We start from the raw sequence: 7,610 nt of genomic DNA, 5'->3' as shown, positions 1-7,610 counted from the left end.
AATAAAGACGGCTGTAAAACCAATAAAACAAATATATCGCGTTATAAAATCAATAACTTCTTTGTTGCAACCCTTTAATACAAATTAAAAAAGGATATTTAAAAAAAAAAAATATTTAATGATAACGGCTATGTAACTGACGAGTAAAATAATAAATTTACGTTCCGTATTTTTTGCATAATAGTGGTATTTTATTATTAAAATTATCTACATACTTAATATATTTTTGAACTTTTTTTTTTACTGTTCCCGAGTTCGAATTCGGTTTTTCTTTATAAAATTTTAATCTATTTTTAAGGAAAATAGTTTCATTTTTCCATTAGGCTTAAATGAATTCATGTAAAATCAACTTCAGTGGAAGTGTTGTTTGACATTTAAATCGTTTTTAATATAAAAAAGTAAACTACTATTTAATTTACATTTTAAAATTTGTTTTAAAACAAAAACGTACTTATCTTAATTCGTAAGCAATATATAGGGGTTTTTTGTTGTCGATATAATTTCATTAATTCCTAAATAAATAACGCGATATTGAATCCATTTATTATCTCGTTTATACGTTTATATTATACTTAGTTTGGAAAGTATAGATGGTGTATACATGTATACATATTATAATACGCATATAATCAATGTGTATATAATATATACATCAAAGTAATTTTATTTTTAATTCCATGTTATATAAAAAATATTCCTACGAGTGAACTGTAGCCGATTTATAATTAAAATCAAATGCTAAATTTATATCAAAAGGTAAACAAAAGACCGTTATTGTTTATGTATATATTGTCGATGTGTATATTATACCTTTTGTCTCTTAAAAAAAAAAAATATAAATAAAACTCTACCTATTACTATATGCGTGTACCGTACCTTTACTCCATGCGTACATTGCGAATAAATATCGATTGAGACCCAACAGTCTTTAATATCACATCCTAATGCAAAAATACTATTTTATCGTTGAATTTGCATTCGTTTATGCTGTCAATCAATGAAGTTTCTATATCTTTTTTGCAGGATTTTTAAAAAGGTCAATAAAATTTAGTGGCATGCGAATGCACACATATTGAAAAGGGTTAACGGTTAAGAATAATATTTTGAATTGTAAAATGTTTCCTGTGACCTTTATTACTACAAAATATAACAACACAGCACAGCATCTCGAATACCTTTGGAACGGAACGCGTGTAGGTTGTAGGATCGGGGGTAGGTGCATTACATTCCTGCTCGCAAACTTCATAATTTGTTATTTATGTTTTATTCATCACAATACGAAATAGAATATAATACGAGTGAGTTACGGTGTGTAAATATTTAAAAAAAATCTTGTAGATAAATACAAAGACCAATTAATATTTAATTTGAAACATTAAATAATGTGAATAAAACAAATGTTGAATTAAGTGTTATAAAAAATTTGATGATTTAAAAATAATTTGAGATTCGAATAAAATGTTCAAAAAACTGGATAAAATGTGGAGAATTTATTATCGGATCAGATAGTTCTTAATTTAAGTTGAACAATACGCTGTTACATTATTGTTAACAGTAAAAAAAATAATTTCAATTTTAAATTAAATATTTTATTCGAACTTAGAAGTTGAATTTTTTTTTATCTTCATAACAATGAAAAATAAAATAAAAAACAATATATCACAATTGAAACATGTTTCATACATATTTTTATCACTAGAGTATAAAGTTTTCACTATTTAAAATATACTAAAATATAACTTCTCTTCTTATAATTATTTTTCTTGTTTTAATTATAATATTTAGTATATATGATTTTCTTTTTTATTATTTCATGTCATAATATCGTCTATAATTATGTTCCAGCTATGTCATCATAACTACTGTATGGGAGTAGTAAAATGCACAAATACGTACTAGCTATATTCGCGGCCAACCAGGCTTTAAAAATATACATTGTACGATATATTTATAGCCGTGTGGAAATAAGAAATGTAGTTTTTATATGGTTATTGAGCTGAACCATGTACTTTATTTTGTAATAATCAATCTGATACGGAATTAAATTTATTAAAATCGGTCGTGCCCCGTCGGGAATATTCCTGGTTTTTCCCGGCGGTCCAATTCGATTTAGAATTACATTTTATTGTATTATCGGGAATTGGAGTATACAATAATATGATTAAAAATATTGATTCATTATTTTATATATTTTTACTATATTAATTTAAAAACAAATTGCAAGTTCATGAAAATATTAATATTTTTTAGACGTAAAACTTTTTAAAATTAGTAATTAGTATAAAAACTTCAGGTTTTGTTGGTATAAGATATTTATCTTGGTTATAACTTTGCGTTTCAAAGTTTTGACGAATGTTATTAATTTAGTAGAAGTTCCAATAACTATATAATATGGTTTACACTCGTGATCATGTTCTGATTTATATTATTATCCATGTATATCAGCTTGATACTATATTTAAATTTAACTAAGATTAAGTTGCTCATAATTCCTTGAATTTGCAGTGGTTCTAAAAGCTAAAAGTTCAAAATTGCTGGATCAAAACTTTATCCCTTTGCGTTCAAAAACAATGTTTCATTAAAAGTTTTACTTTTATACCGCGTTTATTCGCTGTCATAATCAAATACATAGGTCTATATATGCTTACCTGAAGGTACAACTTACTCAAATTACTGCATTAATTAATATTCATATTAGGTAACGTCTATTATGAGGTGTACGAATATTTTCAAGTGCTGTAGGTATAGTGTTTGAAGTTCGATAGTTATTTCAAAAATGTCAATTGGTTGTATATGTTTTATTTTTAACTGATTCAACTTACAATTTGGGAAAATGAGTAAATTTAAATCGCTCGAACGTATCAGAGGGGAGCTAACTTTATTTCACTAATACACATTTTAACTTTTGTCGATAATATTATACACAAAATTAAACCCAATTTACACTTTGAACCGCGTGTCCGTTATCTATCACTTGTCGTGGAAAACTCAAAAGCCAAATAATTTCATGTTACTGTACCTACATATTTTAAACGTTTTGAGTAAATTAGTTTTTGAAATGCTTTGGAAAAAATAAAAATGCACAAAGTTTATTAATTACGACTATAAATATTTAATTTGAATTCATATAATCAAAATGCTTGAACGTAGGTACCTATCGTGAGCGTATTCGGCGTGGTTTTCTTCTTCTCATATTTCGTGTTTATCGCGAAATAATAAAAGTTTGACAATTCTGACACGCTCAAAGCGTAGAATTTGTACATTAAATTCCAGATCAAAGATCAAGGTTGTACGTAAATACTTTCGGAGAACTTAAACTATAATATTGTATACCAGTACACTGCGGTAAATGTATAAAGGGTGTAAGTATATACCTACGTATGCTCTCCTAAGGAATAATAAACTGTGCGTAGGTACATCTGATTTTATAAAGTTAATTAAAATAACAGATTTCAATTTAATTACCTGAGTGCTTTAGACACATAATAATTTTTTTTAAATTATTGTTTTTTTTTTCGGCGTAGGTGAACGGGATAATATCTCTCATACTTTCGTTTCTATAATGAATCTATCCAAATTCTGATGTTTTAGTATGAATACTTACTTAAGGACTATGTTTTCAATTAGTTATTAAGATTTAAAACATAATTTTAAATATTAAGGCTAATATCTATTATATTATTCTTTAAAAATAGTTTTACAAAAATATGAAATTAATATATTATATAGTACTTAGTAAATCGGAATTAATTATTAATAGATTAACATTAATCAGTAAAATTTATAAATCATCTTAGCACCCTCATCTTTAAAAATCCATTATCATGGGTCTATTGTTTTTAATACACGCGTTACTTATGCAATAACTCAAAAACTATTAGTTCGAATTTCGATTTAGATACATAAACATTTTCGAAAAAAGTTAACATTGTAAACATTTCACAAGAATGATCATTCTCATTTGAAAAAATATATTTGTGTCGACAATGGCTGCAGAATGAGTGTTGAATAGTGGTTGTAAAAATCCAAATACTTTTAAAGAACGGTCTTATTAATATAATGCACTTGAATATTTCAATAACTAGAACTTTAATAAGTGCATTGTTAAACGAAAAATAGAGGTGGCTGTTAGAAGGGCGGTGTGTAAGCATATTTGTCGAATAATCCTGTGTAAGATATTTTATATACAACTACAACAGTCACCAAACTGCAACACAATTAGCTCCGGATCTACAACATATAGCACAAACGAATTTGCGTTCATTTTACAACGTAGTTTTACGCGAATTGCGTCTCTGTCATTTTAACGGCGTGTCGTATATAAACAGTTGTAGTAGTCTGGACGTTTTTATTAAATAATAACCAATTGCCTTTGCAAGCTTCGCGCATAAGATTCCGCGCAGGGGTCGACGGCAGAGTGCCGTAGCTTTTCCGAAAAGTTATGAACGCGCGCTTGCGTCAAAATTAAGGGTAGTTGTTATTATATTATTATGTATTACATTATTTTGTATACCGTTATTAATTATTTTCATCGCGCTCGGCTATGTTTGTTTTATAATTATTATTATTATGACTATGTACCCTACAGATTTCGTGCGGGCCAAATTAAATCAGTAAATTGCATGCAAAACGATAAAAACGGATCAAACGCAGGTCCAACCGTCCGCCTGTGTACAAATTGAATATATATAAATTGTACCGCAGCTCTATAGTGATATCATATATATCCAGGGGGGTGTTATGGGATTTTTATTTCTCCCTTGAAAATTGTTAATCAATTAAATAGCTGTTTAATGTTCTAGTACGGTTATTAATATAAAATATGTGTATAAAAAATACTACGTGTGTTTTTAAAACTATGCATTTCATAATACATCAATAGAAATAATTTAATAATAACACCAATTGCTATATCAATATCTTACAATTTTCAATTTTAGACTTATAAATTTTTTAATTTTGATAACGTTTTTAATAGTAATGTCTGTAGTGATTATACCGATCGCACCGATGTTACAGTGTTGTGATTTGTATTAGCGTTTTATACCTTCGGTGAAATGATCAAAGAATTAAAGAAAAACATTTTAGTAAATGAACCTATCAAAACGTTTAAACAAAAAATTAATATACATTATTTATATAGTCTTAAGAAAGATAATTATATTTGCATGTTTAAACTTCTACTCTAGTCGTAAAAAAATTGTAAAAGAAGTAATAAAATGTATTATTATAATAAAAACCACATAAAATTAAGTATAATTTAATTTGTTACATTTTGTTTTCAAACTCCTCTAACCCCCCTCCCCCCAAAAAATTTAGATACGCTACTGATATCATATTTTTATATATTCGAACATTTTGCGATAAAATATTATTATTACGATTATATAATAAACTGTATAAACGCACACTTTTATTAAACGCCCGGAGGCTGTGCCGTTTCAAATAATAATCTTCCGTTTGTATATTTATTCGTAAAAGTAGGTTTACTTGTTTCGATATGTATATATACAAAAAAAAAAAGTGAAACGCTGGTTATTATTTGTTTAATTAATTGTGTCCGCTGTAATTTAAAATCCACCTATCGCAAAGTAAATACTATCAAGTGGATGATGATGGTGGGTGGCAATCGGTTTACCAGCTAATGATGAATATAATATTGTTATATTATTATTATAAAATATATATCGCTTAATCGAAATTCTCTCTGCGGGTCGTGTGTGCCCCATGCCCACTGCCCTCTCGCTAGCACAGATTTTTAACATTTAATACGTGTATCTAACGTAATATAAAACGCGTAAAAGACGTTCTATACGTCCAAATGCTTATATATTATATTATGCGATAAAATTTGAAAAATAAAATGATATCACGCGTGCATGAGGCCTGTCATACGAGTTTTTATCGATGCGGGAAATCACGGCTTTATTTATTGATTGCCTCGCCATAATGCTATAATGTAGTATAACATTTTTATTTACTTTTTTTTTATTTTATGATTATTATAAATAATGTATTATTGCTCGTTCTCGAATTATCGAAACCTTATTTGATGTGTTAAAATGAAATAAAAAATAGTCGTAATTATTTATTTTTAATATTGCCTCACCGTCCACCCCTAAAATTGAGTTTGACTCTACCCTGCTCTATTGAAGATAATATTAACCGCAGAATACAGTATATATATATATATATATATGTATGTATGTATGTATGTATGTACTATATCGAAATAATGCGTGTTTATACTTATTCCGTACCCGTGTGCTTTAATTAATTTAATATACATATAACTAAAAGTTCTATGGAGCTACAATATGAACTTAACATGGTGAAAAAAAGTTAATTTATATTGTTTATGATTACCTACTGGGTCACAACTTATAAGTATAGTGTGTAATTGTGCAGATACTTTCAAATAATTATTGGTTTATCTTTGTTTAAAATCGTGTGTACAGTATGACGGTGTCTACAGCACAATAATCATTAATTATATTATATATATCAGTATATTAGACGAATTACTTTATTTAACTATCGTTGATTTTAACTTTCCATATTAACTTTGAAGTTACTGAAAAACCTAAGTTATCATAACAATGGTCACTTAAGCTAGTTAAATTAGTAAGTTAATTACGAAATTAACTACTATATAACTAAGTTAGAACGTTTTAAACAAACAACTATATTTAGTTTAGTTAATATACCCACGTTTGAGTATTACACCTAACCTAACCTGGCCTACGTGTAATGTGCCGATATATTTTAAAAGGTTATTTCGCGTCAAAGTTTTAAATTTAAATTAATAATGAAAAAACTCGTCGAGATTACCATTTGTAAATAAATTGTTGAATTAGTTTTGATACGCCCACGCGCGGAGACGGGTGTAACGCGTGCGGAGTTTATGTTTATCCGCTTCTCTAGAACACGGGAGACTATAGGAAATTATATAGCAAATTCTAAAAGCACTAAAAAGTTAAATATTTTTGCAGAGGAATGCACATTACGTGTACATACATTACATCGTAATATTTACACCCACAGATTTAGTGCATACTCTAAGTGAATTCAATTCAATTTGCTTAAAAATGTAATTGTAACTGTTTTCAACAGGTAAATTAAACTCTTGTTAAATAGGTACCTAATATTTTAAATTACTATTCGATTATTTTGTTCTCGCACATAAAATTTCAAACGAATTTTTAAGCAAAATAAAAATAAAAACTTGATTTGGAACTTAAATAAATATTGTACACAAACAAATCAGTTTTATTATAAACAATTTAGTATATTTGTTGGTATTTGTAGTTTTTATCTTACATATTTAGTCTACAAGTTTTTAAATTTTATCGCCGTTCACTAAATAAATGATTAAAAATATACTAGTAATATATTTCGATTAAAATTCTGACGTGTTGTGTATAAATAATGTATTAAAATACTTATAACAGCGTAAATTTAAAAAACGTGGATTTTAGAAATTGTTCAAGATAGAAATATAAAAATTAAATTATGTCAATTGAATTGTATCGAAATGATAATAATACATGACCGATGGGAGTATAAATAATATCAATAAGTTTATATTTAAAGGTTATCGCTCAAAATTT

Source organism: Melanaphis sacchari, unplaced genomic scaffold (assembly GCF_002803265.2).
Source record: "Melanaphis sacchari strain LSU unplaced genomic scaffold, SCAv2.0 Contig95_pilon_pilon, whole genome shotgun sequence".
Lineage (NCBI taxonomy): Eukaryota > Metazoa > Arthropoda > Insecta > Hemiptera > Aphididae > Melanaphis > Melanaphis sacchari.
The sequence above is the reverse complement of the archived record's forward strand: the minus strand, read 5'-3'. Positions refer to the sequence as shown.